The sequence below is a fragment of the Puntigrus tetrazona genome, unplaced genomic scaffold (genome assembly GCF_018831695.1).
Source record: "Puntigrus tetrazona isolate hp1 unplaced genomic scaffold, ASM1883169v1 S000000446, whole genome shotgun sequence".
In the NCBI taxonomy this organism is placed as follows: Eukaryota; Metazoa; Chordata; class Actinopteri; order Cypriniformes; family Cyprinidae; genus Puntigrus; species Puntigrus tetrazona.
Window position 1 is genome coordinate 93,324 of NW_025048089.1, and position 23,800 is coordinate 117,123.

General features: G+C 39.5%; 2 pseudogenes; one reads left to right on the forward strand and one right to left on the reverse strand.

The window, feature by feature from the left end:
- The first annotated feature begins 2,971 nt into the window (after window positions 1-2,971).
- LOC122333947 lies at window positions 2,972-7,001 on the forward strand (annotated as a pseudogene).
- A 2,154-nt stretch (window positions 7,002-9,155) lies between these two features.
- Window positions 9,156-10,005, reverse strand: LOC122333948 (annotated as a pseudogene).
- Between the last annotated feature and the right edge of the window lie 13,795 nt (window positions 10,006-23,800).

Consider the following 23,800-nt stretch of genomic DNA (forward strand, 5'->3'; position numbering starts at 1 on the left):
TAAAAGCAGTAATGTTGTGAAATGTTTTCTAGTTTAATATATATTTAAATGTAAAGCTGAATTAGTTTACATTAATTTAAAATGTATTTATTAAAAAAATATTTTGTTTTAATTAGGAAAAACTTTACTGGCCCCAAACATTTGAATTGAATTGAAATGCTATTTTCAAATTATTATGTTGTGCTATGTCACAAAAAGTGAATATTCAGACCACAGGTGTATATTAAAGAATGAATAAATTTGATTATACAGTTAATGACTTTTTATACTTTTATGAGGTTAATATTATAATATATATTTATATAAAGCCTCTAAATCTGATATCTGTAAGAAAGGTTTACATAACTGCAAGAATCAAGTTAAGTTGTTTGAATAGTGTTGCATCAGCTATATATCAAGGACTTTTGGAAAAGGAAAATGATAATAATTATGTTTGATCTCAAATCCTGAATTCTTCTGAAACACCTGTCTCAAGCTTCATTTCTGTTGATACTTGTTTTAGGTTTGTTTGTCTTCTCCAGCTCATCCCAACTAAACAGAACGTGGGTAAAGGAGACACAACCTCCCCCAGTATAGGTTCTTTTCTGCGATGGGCCACTTAACTGCTCCATAAGGTGTGGTTCAGAGCAGCCCATCACAGATCCAGCCTCATTGAGGTGTCTGTGGGGGGAGAGCCATTAAAGGCCATTGTAACTGTGAATGGTGAGGAAGGCAGCCATAGGCCACCCGATCAAGATATGTGGGGAGAGAGGCAGTAGTCGTCAGCAGGGTGTCAAAAGCAATCAAAAGGCCATCGGACAGGTTGTATAAGTGAATGGGGCAGAGGGAAGAGAGGTCACATACCTGTTTATCAGATACTAAAACCTAAATGTCGTTTTTTAAAAATAAATAAATAAAAATCACATACTTATTTTTCCCCACACTTTGGGCCTACATTAAGCAAAATTTATAGGGCACTATAAAATGATTTATTATGACATAACATTATACTACATGCTGCATCTTGAAATATTTTTATGTATTTATATTGCTTTTATCATTATTATTCAGAGGAGTACAGCCAACAACCGAGAGTTTTATACTGGTGTTGGTATACTATTATAGTTTTTTTTGTTCTTTTTATTTTTGTCTTTTCCATATTTATTTAGTCATTTTTGTTAGTTACTACTCTTTTATACATCTATAAAGGTTTTTTAATTTTTAGTTGTTTTAGCTCACCAAGTAACTGAATAAAATGTTGCTTTAGCAAATATTTCAAATAAAACATTTTTCTCTTTTTTTTTAAACTAATAACCCTGTTTCATATAATACAAGATGCCATGATATTTGATCTCTGCAAAGTTTTAGTTATTTGATTAACTTTTTATTAGTGCTGTGAACCAATTAATTATGCATCCAAAATAAACGTTTTTATTTACATAATATATGTGTGCTGCTACGCTGTTTATATTTATTATGTATATATAAATACAAACACGTGCTTGTATACATAATAAATAAACACAGTACACATGTTATGTAAACAAAAACCTTTATTTTGCATGTGATTAATCGTTTGACAGAACTACCATCCAAATATTTTGGTTAAATATTAATAGGCTTTTTTATATAGACGCATGTAAGAGCTTTATGTTTGCTTTCCCGCATTTCCTTCCTCCTCAGATTGTGATCATCAAACGCATCATTTCATCTCAGCTTGCATTTTACCACATGTCCGCCCTTTGTCAGCAACAACATTTGGTTCCTACATATCTAAAATAAAATTCTGATGCAGAAGTAACCACCGCCTGAAATGTTTTAGCATGCGTTACACGTAAACATGGGTGGGGCGATGCTGTCGCCCGTATTACTGAACGTCCGGTTGAACAACAAAGTTTTGTCGCCTGTAGATCTTGCAGTACACAAGCCTGCAAACGGAGCCATCTGGGAGTGTTTTTCGCGGGCTAATCCTGGTTCTGCTGTCCCTCGCTGGGCCTGTTCTCATCTATCTCCACTTTCTCCTCCTATGTCTGCACTTTACATAACAATCCCCACCCAAGTCCATGGGCCACCACAATGCCTGCAGCGGTGGTTTGATGTCTTTTAAAAGCTTTGACTGGCCCCGGAGGCCTCCTGTGTGTCCTTTCCTAGGCTTTGTGACCGGAAGAGATGGACAGCTCAGTTGTGACCTATAGCTCCTGGTCTGAGAGAGTGTGTTTGATGGCAGGGGGTTGATTGTTTTAGGTTGGAGTTGGCTGTGCTTGTGCTGATGCTGTGTGATGCTCTGGGTGGGTGGCGAAGCTTTAGGGAGATTAGAATAGGAATCAAAGCAGACTGCGGAGGCACATTTGTGCATAGTAGTTATTTCGATCATTTTAAATCATAGATTCAGTCTCTATGATGACATGCACTTTAACCATCCTACACTTTTTTTCTAATCAAAATATAGCATTATTTAATGTTTTTGTTTAATTTTAAAACACTTATTAACCTTACTACTACTCTAATTTTATTTAAATATAGGGCACTTTTATTTGAATGTTTTATTTATTTATACATAGTGTGTGAGTGTGTGTGTATGTGTATATATATATATATATATATATATATATATATATATATATATATATATATATATATATATATATATATATATATATATATATATTGTCCAGTGTTCTTGTTATGATTATTTATTATATAAAAATTACTTTCCAGTACAACTAATATCTTAAGGACGCTGTTAGAGAATGTTTTACATTAAGTTTTGGCCTTATTTATAGCTTTTTAAAAACGTTATGTTGTGAGAATGTGCCCGTTCGCTCAAAAGGTCCTAATCTTGTCATTTTCACAATTTAGAAGTTTTAAAACTTTTTCAAAAGGACATTTAGTCGATAAACAACATGCCATTAAACTACAGTACAATGCACCGAACGTCAATAATTAAGGTCTAAAACGGTCCATTCGTGATAGTGCGTATAAATAGGGGAAAATGAAGGTCGGCGCGTATGTTCTGCTCGTGGGCTGGACGCGTATCATATGTACGCGAAAACTGCTTATAATATGCACGTGCGTGCAATATGAACGCCAGGATCGATTTAGCGTATCAGCACCGAGAGGTTTCGTTTTTGTTTAGTTTTCGTGATTACATGTGTGCACGTTGATGCTGGAGAGAGAGAGTTCGGGATGTGCGTCAGTGAAACTTTTGTGTAGTGTTTGCTTCCAGAGGAGGGTAGGGGCGGAATCAAAGGGTTGCGACTTATTGTTCAGCGCTGAAAGGCAGCTAATGGCCGGCCATCGCAACTCTGGATCTGGAAGCGGCGGGGGGCCTCGGGCTCTTCTGGCACAATGCCTCCCCCATCCACTTTCCTGCGGCGCGTCTTCCTGCCGCAATCTGCACCGATCGGCTCGGTCGGGGGTGCACAGCTGTATCGATGAGTCTGCAGAGTCCTTCCAAACTGTAAACGATGCGTAAAGGCTACACTGCGTCTTAGCCCAACTTATGCCATGCTATTTTATATCAGGCCAATTTAAGTGGCCAAAAATTTGCATTTATACGGAATTCAACGACACTTTTAAGTGCTCTTGAATATAACTAGACTTTATCATTTCAGCTAATCTACTTTTTTTAAAAAAAAAGACAGCAGCTACATTTCTTAAAGATAAAGCTAGATGGATATTTACGGTGCACTTAGAATAATCACAGTAATATATAATACAATAAATTATAAATGTGATGAAGATGATAAAATCACAAACTCTTGTAATAATAATAAATAATACGAGGGGAAGCACGCTTGTGCATTTTGAGTATTAGATCATAAAACGACTATCCCATAATGATGCAGCTTTTTAAATTATATTATTGAGATTCAGCCTCTGATGGCTAGGATAGGCTTTTATTCGTATAAATTCGTTTTTGAAAAACATGTAGCCTAAAAATAGCCTATATGAAACTAAAAGTGAACTGAAATAATAATTGCGATTCCATAGCAGCAAGTCATTATTGTCTCCATTTTCAAAATACTCGTCTGTCAGTGATTCGGCAGGCGGCGTGAAGGTGGGAGATGCCACGCTTGTAATCCAATTGCTTATCAGCAACAGACAAACATTTCACCTTTTATTTGTCGCTCTTGGCCAAACAGAACGGCGAAAATACACGTGGATGCAATTTTACCGATTGTACAGTTTGTTTGCATTTTTTTATATTGAAAATGAAATGAAAATCTGAATGAAATCGCATTTTTAAGCACGTATAAAAAAACCTTTAAAAACTGTATTTAACAAATTGCACTGTGAACTAGATTTTTTCCCACGACTCTCGAGAATTTCAATATCAAGAAAGCTCATTAAAGTGCATATTACTGAAACACGGGTTTACTTAATGTGGCATGAATATTAATACAAACACGAATAAACGGTGCTATTTGCATTGTAAATACTCCACGTGCGTAAGATAAAGCGGGATCGGCTTATCGTGCGTTTCGTCAGTATGATTTTTTATTATTAAATGCGTGATTTGTGTACTTTGAAAATGCAAATATACACAGATACACCTCACATTCCTAAGCAAGCGTCTTCGCCCATCGAGAAAACCAAGTTCATTCACAAATTCACCGTCAGCTGTGGCTTATTGTCTGAGGCGCACTGACCAATAGGAGAGGAGATGGTCAAGACCTCAGCCCCAACCCGATTTCTGATTAGGAAAACCTGTGGGGGGACAGGATCAGAATTGAGATTGGGAAGAGTTGGTGTTGGTGAGTTTCTAGACTCTCTGCGAAGGCCTCCAATTGATGGCCGGCCATTAAGCGATCTGCGCCGCGATTTCCACACAGGCTGATGTTGGGACGCCAGCGGTTTGAGGCACAGGCTTCTCAAATCTACTTTGGTTTACAAAAACCCCTGGTATTTACAAACATCACCGCATGGAGGCTACTTATGGCCGATTATTGATCAAACCAACAGCCTCAACGCTTTCTCGCTTGAAATCTACAGCTTTTTTGGGGGTAGGAAGATGACGGATAGACCACAGGCCCGACGGAGCGGACTGCCAGACCCTACGAGGTCAACGGGCCATGTATCCTCCAAGCGCCGGGCCTGGATGGACTCGGCGGTGCGTCTTTTGCAGTTCGCGCACACAGCGCTCTTCCAGTCCGAGCCTGCTTTTAACAAAGCCCATTTTAACAGAATCGGCCCTGCGACGCACCAGACCCATCTTCCCGTTTCCCGGCGATTTTAAAACGAGCGACCTGCAAGGTGGTGATTTTTGCAACCCAAACACTGGTACCCGTTTGCTGCGCGGGATTCACCAGTCCAGGTCGCGGGAGCGGCAGCCGCCCAGCCGGCGGGCATCAGCCGCCTATCGCTGAAACCAGGGAACAAATCAAGATTCCGGCTGAAGTAAAAACCGAAAGGATGTTGAGTGAATACTGGTAGCGAAAACAAGCCGACGGCACAATGTAATCTTACGCCAGGACATCATCAGTACCCACCGGAATTAGATTATTACACACCTGGAACCCCTCGTTTTGGCCGGACTGTCACGTACGGCCCCCGCTAATGTTTCTCAGGCCCCCGGCCCGTCCGCATCATCCCCATCGATGTCACCATCTCCGCGGGAATGGTTTCAGGCCCAGGTTTTTCAACTGGAGGCTCCGTACGGGAACCTCTCTTCGGGTCAGACGCCGAGCGCAGCCAGAACGGCTCATCAGTGGAGGGTGCAGCGATTCCTGAGGAGGAGGTGAGGTTTTGACCTTGCAATCAAAGTTCAGTTCAAATCTTTCGTTTTTGATAACTAACGCATTCCTATTTACGTTTGGTTTTTAGGAGAATCTGACTACAGAAGACTTAAGGCAGTTTGCGAAGCTCAAACACAAGCGCATCACCCTGGAAAGCTGCAGGCAGACGTGAGGCTCGCTGAAACCTCTGCAGTGAGTTTGAGGCGTCTAACCGCTGTATGCAATTTACGCGTGAAACCGTTTCGTGCTAACTGCGAAGTGTTTGTGTCTGAGCGAATGTTCAGTCAGACGACTATCTGCCGCTTTGAGGCTCCTCGAAAAGCAGATTTCAGAATATGCTTACCAAACTCAAGCCCTTCTCAGAGGTAGTTGAATGAGGCCGAGAATTCGAAAACCACTCGGATGCCAGTACACTGCGACCCTGTCGTTGAACTTGATTACTACCTCGATCCTTGTTACTTGTTTACTCGGACGTAGCTGGTTTCTAATCGTGCTAAGTGTATTTTTGTATGTGAGAATTGACATTTGAAACGGTTTCAGTTTATGCCGTGCTCATTTATTACTCCTTCACCAGTGTTGGGAAGAGTTGAAATGTAATGTGCTACAAAATGACAAGTTAACCTAGTTAAATGTAACAAGTAATGAAATTACTTGACGTGACTAGTTTGATTAGCACTGCCCACAAATGCCTACAGCTGTTAAAACCTGACATAGATTGCATTGCAGAAATGCTGTTGTAGCACTACAATGAAATATCAAACTACTGATGGCCTGTCAAAACCTGTTGTTTTTGCTATATTTTAATACTAATCGTTTGAACAGTCAAATATATGTAAGCTTAAAAATGTCACATGCTTGATGTTTAGTTTATCAAATCTTAATATTTTCAAACAAAGAACAAGTTTCTCATCTACACCTCTTTATTTTTTTCCTTATTTTCCAGATGTACAAAATCCAGGCAGATTGTTTGTCGACACAAGAAAAAGAGGAGGACCAGTTTGGAAGGCACAGTCCGTTCTGCTCTGGAAATTATACTTTGTAGAAGTGCTGACCCAACACTCCTGGAGATCACACACATATCTGATGACTAGGCCTGGAGAGATGTAAATGCCTCAGGTTTGGCTCCATCATATTTATTGGCTAGAACCAATCTAGCGGTTTCCTTTTTCTTTTTCTTTTTTTTTTTTTAATTTAGGTAGTACGTGTGTGGTTCTGCAACCCCGCAGACAAAGAAAACGTCTAGCATTGCCCTTCGACGACAGATGCGCTGGGCGCAGTGTCTGACAGAGTCCACCACCTCCACCCCACATGGGTGGCACAGCCCTCCCAGGGCAAGGCTATCTGGACCAGCCCATCCGGAGGAGCCTGCCCTGTACATGCCATCCCTCCTGACGGAGGTCTTAAAAATACCCTGCACCCTGGACTGGTGGGTCCTCACCAGTTAAATTTAAATAGAAATGCTCCGAGGCAAAGCTATGGATCAGATCGGTCATGATTTATTTTTATGCCAAACATTGCATCTGTTTATTTGGTTCTTTCCCATATGTACCTTGGACCTCTGATTGCACACCAGCAACCTGATGGATCAATGTGCAATAGGTGCCTTGTTCAACTAATCGTTTGCACGTGATCATAGGTTCAGATGATTTTTTAAATAGTGGTTTTATTACATTTTTTGTCCTGTATCAATTTTTAATGGCACATATTTGTCTTATCGTTCAATATTTTGGTAGTTCCCAAAGTATATTTCCGTATTTGTCTCCATACTCTAGTTTTCTCCTTTTTTTTTTTCTGTGCAGACTGGCAGCAAAACTCTTTGAGCGTAATTGTTTTTTTAATGAGATGGATTCTTTTTTTTTTTTTTCTTTCTTTCTTTACTACAATTTGGAGAGCCCCCCCTTTTTTTTAAATGGTTTACAAGGACATTAGTCATTGTTCTTTTCTCTAAAATCTTGCACTCTCCCATCTCCAATTGAAAATAATTCTAGGTGTAATATCTTATCAGGTGATTTAGATGGAAATTTGCTGCCAGTTTAAAAAAGAAAATACGAGCCTCTCCATGGAGAGTCATGTGCCTTATCTTTTGGTGTTTTATCATGCATGCTCATCCCTATGCAGTGTAAATGAAAGCCATATTTGATAATTTATTGAAACTGTATCACTTACATACAATATCATTGGGTAGCAATTAAAATGGATTCCATTAACAGTCACTACTTGTTTCAGGTTTTGTTTTTACAGATGAAGTTCTGTGTTTAAAGCTTTGATCATGTTCAGTCTAAGCATGCATTGCAGAAAATGGTTGATATGGGTGTTTAGTTTTATTGCATTTCCCCACACACATGCTGGTTTACTCACATAGAGCCACACAATCTTTGCAGGATATACAAGCGTGCTGATGAGCGAAAAAGCAAGGTTTGCACATTGGTTTCGTTTGGTACCATAGCCCCAGCAGCATATAAACAGGCAAAGAAAGTGCACGTGAACATGTTGTATTTGTATGAAAGTGTTTTGATGCTGTCAGTGTAAACACCTGAATAGACCACCGCACCTCACAGCCTTTTAAAGTGCTTGCAGACTATTCACAGAACGTGTTTAGGTTCCACTGGAGCGCGTAGATTAGCACATGTGCCATTTTGTGCTCATGCTCATTCTGCATGACTAAAATTTACCAAATTTAAGTTAAAATGTTTTAACTTAAGCATTCACAGTGAACAGCTAGTCGCCTAGAACGCGTGTTTTTGCATTCCCTACTGCCCTGCTTTCTAAAATGGTAAGTTGACCTTTTTGTTTTCCGTTTCACAGTCCACATCATGTGGCGCATGCTTTTACTTTTCCTTTGTACTGTTTTGCAGTTTTTGTACATTAAGCGTGCTATTTTTGCCCGTTTTCATTCGCATTTGCAATAGCATTTGAAAAGGCAACTTTCAAACAGTATACTCTAGACCCAGCACCTGCCCTATTGCTTGTTTGTGTGTGCGTTTTTGCTTTCCGTTATGTTTTCCAGTTCCATGTAGACCATCACGCCTTTAACGGACACTGATGTCTCAAGGTGTATAATGTTAATAAAACTTATATAGGACCTTGCATTTTTTTCTTTTTTACCACCCTGCATCTTTTTGTTCTATCTTAGTAGCATTTTAATAATTTTTTCCTGCGTAGACACTCTAGACAAATATCTTTCATCTACACACATGTCTTGCATCTTTTTTCGGTGCACGATGCATCGTTCAAGTTAGAAGAAATTAAACGTTCAGCATCTTCCTGGAGTCAACATAACTGTCAAAATACAGACTTATCCCGATCCCGGAGCCACTTAAGACAAAATAAAATGTTGTTCTGGGAACACATTGAACTCAGCGAAAATTAGGACATATATCTTCCCTGATTCTTGAGAGATTTATTAAAGCAGTTCTGCGTGGCAGCACCCGCCGTTCATTACCATTTGTCCACACTCAAATCCTCGTAAACCTTTTGAGTCGGAAATACGTCCGTATATGGGACAGATGTTGCACAGTCTCTCTCCAGTCTGTATAGATTTAACCCATAGTCTTGTCTCCAGGTAAAATACTCATTATACCTTTTCGGATCTTTAGTCGCCTCTCAAATACTCAGCCAGGGCCTTAATATAGATTTAAAGTCATCTACGTGGATGAAGGAGTTCAGAGAGCACCAGCCATAGTCTCTTGGGACGGTCCCAGCACCACAGGCGCAGTCCCAGCCTGGAAAGAGAGTTCCTCAGAGCTTCTCGGTGATATAATGTGGAGACTGCGTGTTTTCAAAGGCCAGGTAGAAATAACAGCGTGAAATCGTTGGAAGCAGCGCCTCCTTCGGTAGAGGTTTTTGGCAGCGGCCGTGAGTTGCACTTTGAGTTCTTCTTTAGCTCTTGTTACATCGCTCCTTTATTGCATTTTTGGTGCTCACCACCTTGAAGCTTAGCCAGCTCTTGTTTTCTGGTACTAACCAACATTCGAAATCTGGTTTCTTCTGTAACAGTTTCCCGTGCGTACGGTAATGTCGAAGCAGGGGTGATATGACATGGTGAGGTTGAAAGGGTGTTGTATGGTGACAAGTTACTTGTTGTTTTGTAAACTTCTAAAAAGCCATGCCCACTTCTGCTTGGGCATTGAATATCGACTGGAAGGTGCTGATTGTGCACCCTTAGCTCAAAGTGATGAAAAACCACTAGATCGGGCGCTCTCATAAAGTGGGTATCCACCAGGATACATCCGGAGATGTTATAGTCCCTCAGACACGTCCCCTTCAAGGCTGTACTGGGTACCACCATGGCCAGATGCCACAACAGGATGGTAATATTGTTTGGGGCGACTCAGTGCTGCCATTGAGATGTGTTTATCAACCAGCAACCAGCTAATGCTAATGCTAACGGTCAGCAATAAAACAAGGACAGTCTTTTAAGGCTTGCAGATGCCTTTTCCTCCCACTTTGCTATACATCTTATGCTGCAGCCTTATGCGTGCTGTGGAAGAAGAAGCAGAAGTGGGCATTAGTTGCTGTTTTTTAATGTTTATGCAAGCTCTAAGCCTGCAACTTGTAGTTTTGTCAAAGTCAGTATCCATGTCATTTCTTCCCCTTCCTGTGAATGACAAGAGTGAAGTGACCAAGCAGAAGTGTCTTCTGCTCAACCAGAATCTAAGCTTTCTAATACTGGATTCTAAGAAATTGTTATTCTAGCCATAGTCTGGTAGATTAACGCTTGAGAAATAGCCATTTTATTTCTTCTTTCTTTTTTTTTCTTTTGCTAAGTACTTGATGTAGAAGGTACCTGTACAAAAACCAGAGAATTAAGACCCGAAGTTACTTTTGAATCACTGTTATTTTTCCAGCTGCTTTATAAACTATTACAGTATTTATAATTTTGAAACAGAATTTATTTTAATATTCAGTTTGCGTTTGAATTTCAGTTTCAAGATTTAGTAGTGTATGCTTCTGCAGATTGTATATTTCGCTTTTTATATCTAACTATCAGATTAGAACTTTTGTTTTATTATAATTAAAATTTAAATTAAAAGTTTGTTTTGCTTTTATAATGAAAAATATTTAGTTTAGTGATTTTTAACAGAATGTTTTAAATCCTTCTGCATTCACACAGACAAGTCTACAGTATTAGTAGCCTAATAAAACCTAATAACTGACTGCAACTAGAAAGTATTGTATTGTAAAGTAAACATTATATAAATATATACATATAGAGAGTGAAACTAAACAAGCTATTTTGCTCAGACAACATATACTAAGATGGTGCATGGCTGCAGAATGTAAAAGAAATACAGAAACATAAAGACAAATGTGTGTATTAAATTGCAGAAGAAAAACAAGTACATTAAAAGCCAAGTTCTTGCTTTGTTTTTGAGACGTGTCTTAATGGAAGACCGCGGCTATAGTCCTCAAAGATGTAGTGGAGGATAGGTGGAGACCTGTCCTGTCACTAAATGATGGAAGATTTGCTAAGTGACTCTTGCTTGCCAGGAAACAAGGCTTCCTGTTAAGATCGCTCAAATTTCATGTCTTTACCATTTTGCATAGCCCCCTTGATCATTAAAGCAGCTTTGACACATGCCTATTTCCTCAAAACAACATAGAGCCAGCGATATAATGGCTTTCAAAGCCTTTTTACCTTCTAATATAAGCCTGCTTCATGTTCACTAGCTCACCAGGGCTTTTAATGTCCTTTAAACAAGCCTGACGATATGATTTTACTACCAAACTGGGTAAAAGAGCAGAACGAGCATGGCACGATTCTTTTACGTGTATCGGTCGTGTATCAGTGTCTCACTGTGGTTGTAGTTTCTCTGCGCTGAGGACACTACAGGAGGAGGAAGTGAGCACTTGCGAGAACTCTGGCCTCACGCTATACGTTTATCCTGTATCTTTTACGTACTGTGTTTTCATTTTAAATAGAGAAGCGAGTAGCTGTTACAAACCTTAATGTTTAATTTCCCATAAGAAAAAACGTATAGAAATATTCCAAAAAGTAAGAAATGTAGAATCACCGTTAGGCAGCTTCTGCAAAACATCTAAATTCCTTTTTTTGGGAGCCTTGGTAGCGTTTTTGCTTTGAAACTACAGGCTTAGTACTGCTTCACAGACCTACTAAAAATATCAGCTGATATCAACATGCTTTTTCTGGTAAATTGGTTGATTAATGCTGTATTGCGATGTGCCGTCATTTAGTCATCCTCATTACTAATGTTCATGGCCTGAGTTAAAACATGAAAAAGATTATAATAATTCTAATAAAATGCATTTTCAAATTTGACCCCACTGTTGTTACATGGCCTAAATATTCTTCAAAATATTTTGTGTTTGCTCACCAGAAAGTCATGTTTCATTTGGTTTTTCTGTTGTTTTGAGGTGACCTCAAAACAACTTGAAAAACATAAATAAACTGACTTCTTCTGATGACAAGCATTAAATATTTTGAGAAGAATATTTTAACCACATGCTGGCTAACAGTGAATCATTAATGCATTTATTAAATTGATATATAATCTTTTTCATGTTTTAACTCGAGCATGGTATTAATGTGAGAGATGACGTAATGACAATCTTACAATACGGCATTAATCAACCACTACCAGAAAGAAGCATGTTGATAATCGGCTGATATTTGTGAGTCTGTGAGAGCAGTGCTGAACCTGATTTAAAGCAAAAACGTTTTAATTAAGGTTCACAAAGGAATTTGATGTTTTAAGAAGCTTCTTCAGCGACGATTCTTACATTTCTTACTTTGGAGACTGTTTCACATGCGATTTTTCTTATGAAATTAAACATTGGAGTTTGCAACGATCACTTTTAACTGTTTAAATGAGAAACACGAGCGCAAAGACGGGATGATGAAGCGCCAGCAGTGCTCTGTCTCGGCATGAAAGCTGCAGCCACGAACGCGTTCTGCGCTGATACAAAGGAAAATAAATGCATGCTCGTTGCTAACTAACAGTTTATCGAGCAAAATCAATGTCGAGCTTTGTTTGGGGGTCAAAGCCCGCAATGGCTTAATGACATGAGAAGCAGGCTTATATTGTTTAGAAAGCTTCGTTATGTCGTTCTATGTTGTTGAGAATAGGCATGTCAAGCTGCTTTGGCGTCGAGGAAGCGATGCAAATGAGTGGGAAGACATGGTAGTGATCTTAACAGGAAGCTCTTGTTTCTACAAATGCATAGTAATCTTTTATCATTTATTGACGGGTTAGTCTCCACCTATCTCACCGCATCTTTGAGGAGACTGTGCAATAACGATAACTCTCCCGCAAGACGCGATAAAACAGTAGAGCTTAACATCGCTTCTGTTTTTCTTCTTGCACAATTATGCACATTATCTTTTTATGTTTTCATTTCTTTACATTCACGGAAATACAAGCACCATCTTAGTATATCACGAGCAAAATATCACTCTCTTATATATATTTATAATGTTTGCTTTACAATACAACTGCTTTCGGTGCAAATCAGAATTATTATTAGGTTTTAGTGGAAAACTGCTATGCTGTGAACTTTTGTCTGTGTGATGTAGTTGTTAAAACATTCTGTTAAAAAATCGCTAAACAACATTTTCATAAAAGTAAAACAAGCTTTTAATTTAAATTTTTAATTGATATAATAAACAAAAGTTCTAATCTGATAGTTAGGCTATAAAGCGGCTGTCTGCAGAAGCATACGCTACTAAATCTTAAGGCGTTCAAACGCAAGCCAAATATTAAAATAAAATTCTATTTTCAAAAAATAGCAAATGCTGTAAGCGAATTTATAAGCATGGAAAAATAACAGTGATCCAAAGAAAACAACCGGTTCAATTGTTTGTCTGCAAATACTACATTGGCGCGAAAAAAAGAAGAAGAAATAAAATGGCTGTTTCCTGAAGCGTTAATTCTACCGGCATTGCGTAGAATAACAATTTCTTAACTGAAGTAAGCGAATTCTGTTGGTACTCCCTGCTGATACTTCTTGTCATTCACGAGGAAGGAAAGAAGGCGGATCGCGACTTTGACAAGGCAGAAGTTGCGGGCTTGAAACTTGCGTGAAACGTAAAACGGCAAACTAATGCGCTGCCAACTGGCCTATTTCACGCTTACGCACGCTTATGAGCTTTGCGGCATAGATAGCTATGGCAAAGTGGAGAGAAAGGCATCTGCAACCTTAAAGACTGTCCTTGTTTTATTATGACATTATTAACGATAACTGGTGCTGGTGATAATAACATCTCATCAGCAACGCTGAGATAAACTCTAGCTGTATAATACCGCTCTATTGTGGCGCACAACTATATAACCACCCAGTACAACGCGAAAAGACGTGTCTGGTTCTGGCGCTCTTACGAATCATATCTGGTGAACAATAACGCTCTGTGAGCGTCTGTTTTTCATCACTTTGTATACAATCAACGCCTTTGGTAAATCTTCATCGACTGCCAAGCTGAAAGTGGCTATGTAGCGACAACATGCCATACAACACCCTTTCAACCTCACCATGTCGCCTATCGCCCTCAGCAGTCGCCACGTCTGCTTCGATGTTATTATACGAGCAAGTTCTGAACCTGCTGGTGACAACTAAAAAACGGCACAAAGAAGGCGACGTGTACCAAGAAGCAGAAAAAGAACACTCGAAATGCGAATACGACTCGCCGCCGGAGGCGCTAACCAACGATTTCACGTATTATTCTGCTGGCGCTGAAAAACACGCAGTCTCCATTAGGAGAATGTGCCTGTGTGCGTCGAAAGACATGAAAACGTGGTATTTCATCACGTAGATGACACAAATCTATTAAAACTAGCTAATCTCTTTGAAATATTGGGTCCGAAAAATGCTAATGATATTTTGGAGACGCTGTGGTGAAATATATACCGGAGCAGAGAAGAACGTCACATATATGAGGCATTCCACGGAATTTGGTAATGAACAAATATTAGCATCAACGGCGACTAGTCCACACAGATGCGCAATAAATCTGGGAAAATACATGTCTAATTTCACTGAGTTCAATGTGTTCCCCAATTCTTTATTTATTTGTCTTATCAATTGAGATAGATAAATCTCTTATTTTGGACATTATGTTGACCCGAAAACTGAACGTTATTTAACAACGAACGTACATTTACCAGCACGTAATGTAGATGAAAGACATTTGTCTGAAGTATGTTTGAGAAAAAATTATTAAAAATGCTACATGATAGAAGGCAAAAAGATGTGCAGGAGTAATGAAAAATACGAGTCTATAATTTTATTAACATTATATTAACTTGAGACATCAAGAATGTCGTTAAAGTGATGTTATGGGAACTGAAGCAAAAAACGCAAACAAGCAATAGAAGAGTATAAATCGTTTGGTGCCTTTTTCAAATGCTATGCAATGCGAAATGAAACGAGCATCGCTTGCGCTTAATGTACGAAACTGCAAGTATGCGGCAGCGCAACGCTGCGCCACATGATGTGGTTGTAGGCTGGAAAAAACAGTCTCAACCTGTTTTTTAATCGCTTATTCACAAACTTTGACTGTATTCGCCAATGAAGATGTTTGAGTTTAAACATTTTAACAAATTGTGGGATTTTTAGTCATGCAGAATGAGCATGTTTACAAATAACACGTATCTGATCTGGCGTCAGTGAAGGCTCAAGCTTGCGATTCTGTGTGAATAGTCTGCTGCTGGTAATGATGTGACTCATTCGGGGCAACATCAAAAAGCTGCTAAATATAAACTCACAACATGTTCACGTGCCTCTTCTGTTTATACAACAGATGCTGTACCAAACGAAAACACAATGTGCAAATAACTTTTAAATCATCCTTTGCAACTATAATATCTGTGCAGCAAATTATGTATTTGCAATGGCTTCCAGCATCGTGTGAGAAAATGCAAATAAAACTAAACACCCCATATCAACCATTTTCACGTGCATAACGTTGAACATGTCAAAGCACAAACACACAGAACTCATCTATGCAAAACCTGAAACAAGTAGTGACTGTTAATGAGCATTTTGTGAGTACTGCCCAATGATGGCCAGCTTATGATGTTGAGCACAGTTTCAATAAATTATATCAAATGTAACTTTCATTACACTGCACATAAGAATGAGCATGCATGACACCAAATAGACACACTTGTTTTCTCCATGGAAAACTATTCTTTTTTAAATAATAATTTGCATCACAAATACACCTAGAGTATTTTCAGGTGGAAGATGAGAATCTGGGTACAGAAAAGAACAATGACTATTGTCCTTTATCAAGCCATTTAAAAAAGAGAGAAGGAGCTTTCCCTCCCAAGTGTAATAAAAGAAAGAAAGAAAAGAAAGATCCATCTCGTGGCGAAATTGCGCTCAGGATTTGGCACCTTGATTCACACGAAAAAGTGGGAGAAAAACTGAGTATGGTGAATGCGGAAATATACTTTGGGAATCATCAAAATGTTGAACGATAGTTTCAAATATGTGCGTGAAATGATACGGAGAGCAAAAATATGACAAACCACTGACTAAAGGAAATCATCTGTTCCTGTAACTCGTAATGCAAGCATTAATTGAACAAGGCACCGATACATTGATCCATCGGGCCCAACGTATTAATCAGAAGTGTCCCAGGCACGCAGAAGAACCAAATAAACACGAAGATGCAATGTTTATAAAAATAAATCATGACCGATAACTTGCTCGAGCATTCTATTGGCTGGTGAGTGACACGATCCAGTGCGAGGTGACTGAACCTCCGACCGATGGAGGCATGTGCAGGGCAGAGGCTTCCGGGGATACAACCTGCCTGAAACTATTACACCCATGTGAAGTGGAGGCGGTGAATAAGCAATGCACAGCTTCAGTGCATTCATGTCGAGAGTGTTTTCACTTTGTCTGTGATTGCTGAACACCACCTGTATGCTACAAATTAAAAGAAAAAGAAAAACGTTGAGTAGTTCCTAACTAATAAACATGATGGGCCAAACTGAGAACACGCTACATCTACTCTCAGCGCCTAGGTCATCAGATGTGTGTGATCTCAGGGTGTTGGGCTGAACGCTTGCCTACAATAAACCAGGCTCAGGCAGTTTATTACCTTCAAACTGGTCACTCCTCTTTCTTTCTTGTGATAAACAAACACCCGTGTTTAGCTGCATCTGAAAATATGAAAAAATCAAAGAAGGTAGATGAAACTTGTTCTTTATTTGAAATAAGATTTGATAAACTGAAGCATCGAAGCATGTGACATTTTAAACTTGCATATTTGACTGTTCAAACGATTAGTATTAAACATGGCAAAAACAACGAGTTTACGAGCCATCGTGGTTTGAAGTATTTTATTGTAGTGCTAGCTGTTCAATGTAACCGTAATAAAGATTTAACAACTGTAGGCGACTAGCCAGAAAAGTAATCAAACTTCCAGTCACGTCAGTAATTTCGTGCTTATTACATTTTAACTGGGTCAACTAATAAATTTTATGTACAGTGGCTAAACTCAACGCTATTGAAGGAGTGGCGCAACAAACTGAGCCGGCCCTAAAATATCGATTTTCGCATGCAAATGAACTGCCTAACGCGATGAAACCGATGCGTCCGGCAAACAAGCAAAACGAAGCGACTGTAAAATCAGGATTCAACGACGGGGGTCGTAGTCTTCTTGCATCTGAGGTTTTGAATTCTCGTATCATTCAACCGCATACTGGAAGCGGCAGTTGCACGCCTGTTTAACGAGCAAGCTGGAGAGCACAGCGGCGAATATTTATCGTCTGACTGTTTTATTTTGCTGAACTGCAAACACTTCAGTTAACGCAAAGCAGCTCTTCACGCGTAGTACACACCGGTCGTTCGCCTCAGGCGCTCACCGTGAAAGGCACGGCGCGGCCCGCATCTGCTGCGTGAAAGCCGGGGTGTGCGCTTGTGTTTGGCTCTTTTGACAAACTGCTCCCGAAGTCTTCTGAGTCGAACTGCTCTAAAACAGCTGTAAAGTAGGAAGATGTTGGTGCTCAAAAACGAGGTGAACTGAACGATTAAAGGTCAAAGCTCGCACTCTCACCAGAATCGCTGCGCCACTCACTGAGGTACTCCCTGACTGCGCGTCTGACGAAGAGAAGGTTGCGACTCAACGGCGGGCTTGCCATTCGGCGAAGATGGACATCGATAAGGAATGATGCCGGACGAGTCGGGGGCCTGAAAATATTGAAAAGCGGGGGCCGTAATGTGTGACGGTCCAGGCAAAACGAGGGGATTTCAGGGGTGTGTAATTCGCGGTGAGTGCTGATGATGTCGGGCGTAAGATATATTTGTGCCGTCGGCTTTGTTTTCGTCGCCTTCAATATTCATCAACGTCGCTTTCATTTTTACTTCAAAGCCGGAATCTTGATTTTGTTCCTGGTTTCGTAAAACGACCGCCCGGCTGGAGCGACGCCGCCGTCTCCCGCCTGACCGGTGAACTTCGGGCTTCCCGCAAGCAGTGCCGTGTTTTGGTGCTTTCACCTTGCAGGTCGCTGGACACAAAATCGCCCGTAGACGGGATGCTGATGCGTCTGAGAACATTCGTAAATGGGCTTTATTAAAAAGCGGGCTCGGTCTGAAGCATGCCGTGCGCGACTGCAGACGCCGCCGAAAGTCCATCCGGGCTGCGGCCGGCAATTACGTGGCTGTTGACATAAGCGGGAGTCTGCGTCGTCTGTCGGGCTCTGTGTCTATAAAGTCATCTTCTCGCAAAAGCTGTAGTTCGAAGCGGAAAACGACCGAAGCTATTGATTTGATGTTGATAATCGACAAATAACTCCCGTACCGAATATTTTGTAATACCGAATTTTAGCAAACCAAAGTAGACTCGAAACCTGCTGCGCGTCCCAGCACATCAGCCTGTGTGGCTCTTCTGTGACGGCCATCCAGTGGGCCTTCGCAGAGTCACCAGCACCAGCTGCTGGCTCAGTGATCTGTCCCAATTTCTAATCAGTCGAGGTTGAAGGCACAGAGGTGCTGACCATCTCTCTCTGATCTTACTCGAACTAATAACCACGGCTGACGACTTTTAATTTTCATATTGAGCGAAAGACAACTTTGAGTATATCTGTGTATATTTGCATTTTCCAAAGTACACAAATCACGCATTTAATAATAGTATACGACAACGCACGATAACCGATCACTTTTATCTTACGCGCGTGAAGTATTTACAATGCAAATATGCGTTTATTCATGTTTATATTAATATTCATGCCGCATTAAGCAAACCGTATTCAATAATATGCACTTAATAAACTTTGTAAATATTGAAATTATAAATGGAAAAAATGCAGTTCTGATGCGCAGTGTAAAATACGGTTTTTAGTTTTTATACGTGGCAAGAAATGGTTTCATTCGGGCCCTGGGCTAATTTTCGTGTAAAAAGATGCCAAGCAAACTGTACGATCGTGGAAATTGCGTCACTACTGTTTGGCCGAAGCGACTGGTGAATGTTGTCTGTTGCTGATAACGGACGGATTACAACGTGGCATCTCCCACCTTCAGCCGCCTGCCGAATCACTGACGAACAGTATTTTAATGAGACAACTGTGACTTTGCTGCTATGGAATCGCGGTGGTTCGATTCACTTTAGTTTCATATGAGCGACACGGGCTGCATATTTCAAAACAATTTATGAGTAAAAGCCTATCACAACCATCCCGAAGAGATAGTCTCAATAATATAATTTAAAAAGCTGCATCATGTAGGATAGTCGACACATGATCTGTGCGCAACGTATAACTCCCGTATTATTTATTATTGTGAGATGTGATTTTATCATCTTCATTATTATAATTTATTGTATTATATATTACTGTGATTATTCTAAGTGCACCGTAAGCAACATCTTCAAGAAATAGCTGTAATCTTTTTTAAAAAGTAGATTGTAAGTATAAAAGTCTGAATTTATTCAGAGCACTTAAAGAAACTGATGAATTTGAATTCCGTATAATGCTGAAATTTACTGGCCATAGAATGGCCTGATAAAATAGCCAATGAGATGAGCTGGGTGCAGTGTATCGTTTACGATTTGAAGGACTCTGCGAACGTCGATGCGGCTGTGCGCCCCGACGAGGCGACCGTCGGTGGTGCGACTTGGGGAAGCGGCGCGCGCCGCCAGAAGTGGTGGAAGGCATTGTGGCTACTTTTCCAGGTCGGGGCGCGTGCTGCCTTTCGGCTTGCTGAACGTGGTCACTGACACGCCGCTACTCACTCTGAAGCAAACGCTACGCAAAAGTTTCGCGACGCGCATCCCGAACTCTGCTCTCCAGCATCAACGTCGCAATGTAATCACGAAACTAAAACAAAACGAACCTCGGTGCTGTTGCGCTAAATCGTCTGGCGTTCGTGCGCTATTATAACGATTTTCGCGTGCATATGATGCGCGTCCCGGCTTCACGGCAGGCTGCCGCGCCGACAGCTCCTGTTGTGCGCGCCGCAAATGAACGGTACCAGACGCTGGTGATGGCGTTCGATGCATTGTACTGTGGTTTAATGGCGTATTATCGACTGAAATGTCGCTTTTGGATTTTAAAACTAAATTGTAATTATTTGAATTAGGAACTGGCGAACGTATATTCACAACATAACGTTTAAAGCATAAATAGGCAAAGCAATGTAAACACAACAGCGTCATGGGCTTATTGGTGTGCTGAAAATAATTTTATGTAATAAATAATCGCCAGGCTTGCTAGACAATATATATATATATATATATATATATATATATATATATATATATATATATATATATATATATATATATATATATATATATATATATACACATGCACACTGTGTATGAAATAAATAAAACATTCAAAATATTCTCTTAAACAAAATTATAATGTAGACCAATAATGTTTAAGTAAACAAAACATTAAATAATAACTTTATATTTAATTGAAAAAAATTAACCAGGATGGCAAAGTACATGTCATCATAGAACAGTCTAATTTAAAATGATAAAACTAACACTATGCACAAATGTGCCTCACTTGTCTGCTGATTCTATTCTATTCTCTAGTAGCCACCGCAGCTTTGTCCTCACACAACTCGGCACAGCTGGCAGCTGCAACACAAACAATCGACCCCACTGCCGTAACACGCTCTCTCAGTTTCAGGAAACTATAGTCACAAGCTGTCCATCTCTTCGGTCGCAAAACTTACAGAAAGGATTTTACGCAGGCCTCGAAGACCGGTATCAAGCAGATCGGGCTCTGCTGCGGCGTGACCCGTGAACACGGTGAAGATGATACATGCAGACATGGGAGGAAAGTGGAGATAGACGAACGAGCGGCGAAGGCGGCAGGGGCAGAGATCAGCCCGCGAAAACGCTCCCGGGTATCGTTCACGAGCGCGTGTGCAGATCTACAAGCGACCAGCTGTATTCAACTTGGTCAGCTGTGCGAGGCAGCATCGCCCCACCATGTTCGTGTAACGCATGCTAAAACATTTCAGGCGATATTACTTCTGCATCCGCTACGGCCTTTGTATGTGAAAGCAAATATTGTTATGGCACAAAAGAAGCTTGCATAACAATAAACTCCAGCTGAATGAATAATGTGATTGATGTCTGTCTGAAGAAGAAAGAAATAAGCTTAAACATAAAGCTAACACATCGATCTATACTAAAAGAAAACCTATTATATTAACCAAAAGCACTATTTGGATAATAATTCTGTCAAGCGGTAATCACATGCAAATAAAAGTTTTTTTGTTTACATAACATGTGTCTTTGTGTTTATTTATTATGTATACAACGTGTTTATATTTATATATGCATAATAAATGAAGCAGCGGCAGCCTCCACACGCTATATATGTAAATAAACATTTATTCAGATGAAGCTAGTGATTTACGCTGCTAATAAAAAGTTAATCAAGTAACAAAACTTGCGAAATCGATATCGTAATCTTAGCGATATATGAGCAGAGAATTATTGAACTAAAGAGGCTATTTGACTCTAACACAAAACGGCACATTTTTGCTGATTACTTAATTGACTAAAACAACTATATAGGCCTGTATCAAAAGAGTAACTAACTAACAAAAAATGACTTAAATAAATATGGAAAAGACAAAATAAAAGAACAAAAAAACTTTATAATATACCCGCCGGTATAAAACTTTCTCGGTTGTTAACTGTTCTCCCTCTGAATAATAATGATAAAAAGCAATATAAGCAACATGTAATGTAATGTTATGTCATAATAAATCATTTTATATTCGCCTATAATTTTGGCAATGTGAGCCCAAGTGAGGAAGCAAGTATGTGTTTTGTTGTTTTTAAAGCGACATTGGATTTACGGTATCGATAAACGATGTGTGACCTCTCTTCCTCTGCCCATTCGCCTGTCCGATGACGCTGATTGCTTTTGACACCCTGCTGACGACTGCTATATGCTCCCCGCATGTCTTGATCGGAGCGACTGTGCCTTCTCACCGTTCACGGTGCAATGGCCTTTTAATGGCTCTCCTGAACACCTCAATGAGCTGGTCTGTGATGAGCTTGCTCTGAACCACGCCTTATGGGAGCAGTTGTTGTCAAAGACTGCTACTGGGGAGATGACTGTCTCCTTTACTGCGTTCTGTTTAGTTGAGATGACTGGAGAAAGACAAACAAACTAAAACAATGTCAACGCAAATAGTTCAAATCGGAAAAATTCGGGAGCCCGAATCAAACATAATTATTATCATTTCCTTTCAAGAAGTCCTGATATATATAGCTGATGCAGCACTATTCAAACAACAACGATTGCAGACCCATGCTAACAACTACGAATATCCCGAATTTAGGAAAACTTTATACTAAATATATTATAATATTAACCTCATAAGCATAAAAAGGGAATAAACCAACTTGTAATCAGGCTATTTAATTCTTTTAATACACCTGCCAATCTGAATATTCACTTTTGTGACGTAACACAACATAATATTTGAAAATAACATTTCGAATAATTCAATGTTTGGGGCAATGCTGGTAAAACGAATATTTTTTAATAAATACATTTTTGAGCCAATATGAAACTAATTCGGCACCTTAAATATGTTAAACTGAAAACATTCACAACATTACTGCTACCCACTGTTCATATATATATATATATATGTATATATATATATATATATATATATTTTCCATAACTGAAACTCTTTCAATGATATGATTACTATGACAAAATGTAAATGAACAGTACAGTGTAACACTGCGCTTGTGCAAGAGTGTAATTGCAAAACTATCACGTATATAATACATTTAGAGATTTATTTATTTCTTTATTTACACTAGTGATTTGAAGCACGAAAATTTTCAACATCTGTATTTCAGTTTAACTAATGTTTCTGATATTAAGGTTGATATTTAATGAAATACGAAAGCTCAGCGATAAAGAACATGAGGAAAAACTAATGTGAAAGATAAATAACTTTTTAGTCAAACTTTACAGAATTTGATTTTTAATGAACAGCAGTAACAATGAAAATAATGCTCGAATGAAACACAAGTTAATGAAAGCACTGTATTTTACTACGCAATAATATAAGGAAGAGGTGTAGAAGCGCCAAAAAAACATGAACATTAAAGTACATCTAGCTGAAAGATGCTTATAAGATTTCACAACGAACCGAAAGAAGAAATGATTTTAAAGAGAGGTGACATAAAAGCAAGTGAGTGAGCCTTGCCAGTCTTGAAGAAGGCAAAGATGGTAACAAAAACATGAAAACGATCTGAACCACTGTTTGTGATCGCGTGGTAATCAGTGCATAATGCATCTGTGAAAAACGCACAACCACTGCTGTCTTTACTTTATTTACCTGATGCACCGCGCTGCTCGTATCTTCAGAGTTTGGTGTTTTTAGCATTCGAACAATTTTTCAGAAGAGTCATGTATTTCATTTGTGTGCTGGCTGGGCTGCAGCTTCACTATGGAAGATGCTGGCGTGGGCTCTATTCAAGAAGCCAATGCGGAGTAATGTGTGTGTGGCTGTGTGTGTAATATTGTGTGTCGAATACTAACATTCTAGTAAGACAGGTGGGCATCAACAATGAGTTTTCACCTCCCGTCTCTCCAGTCTAGAGAAGGAAAACAAAAAAC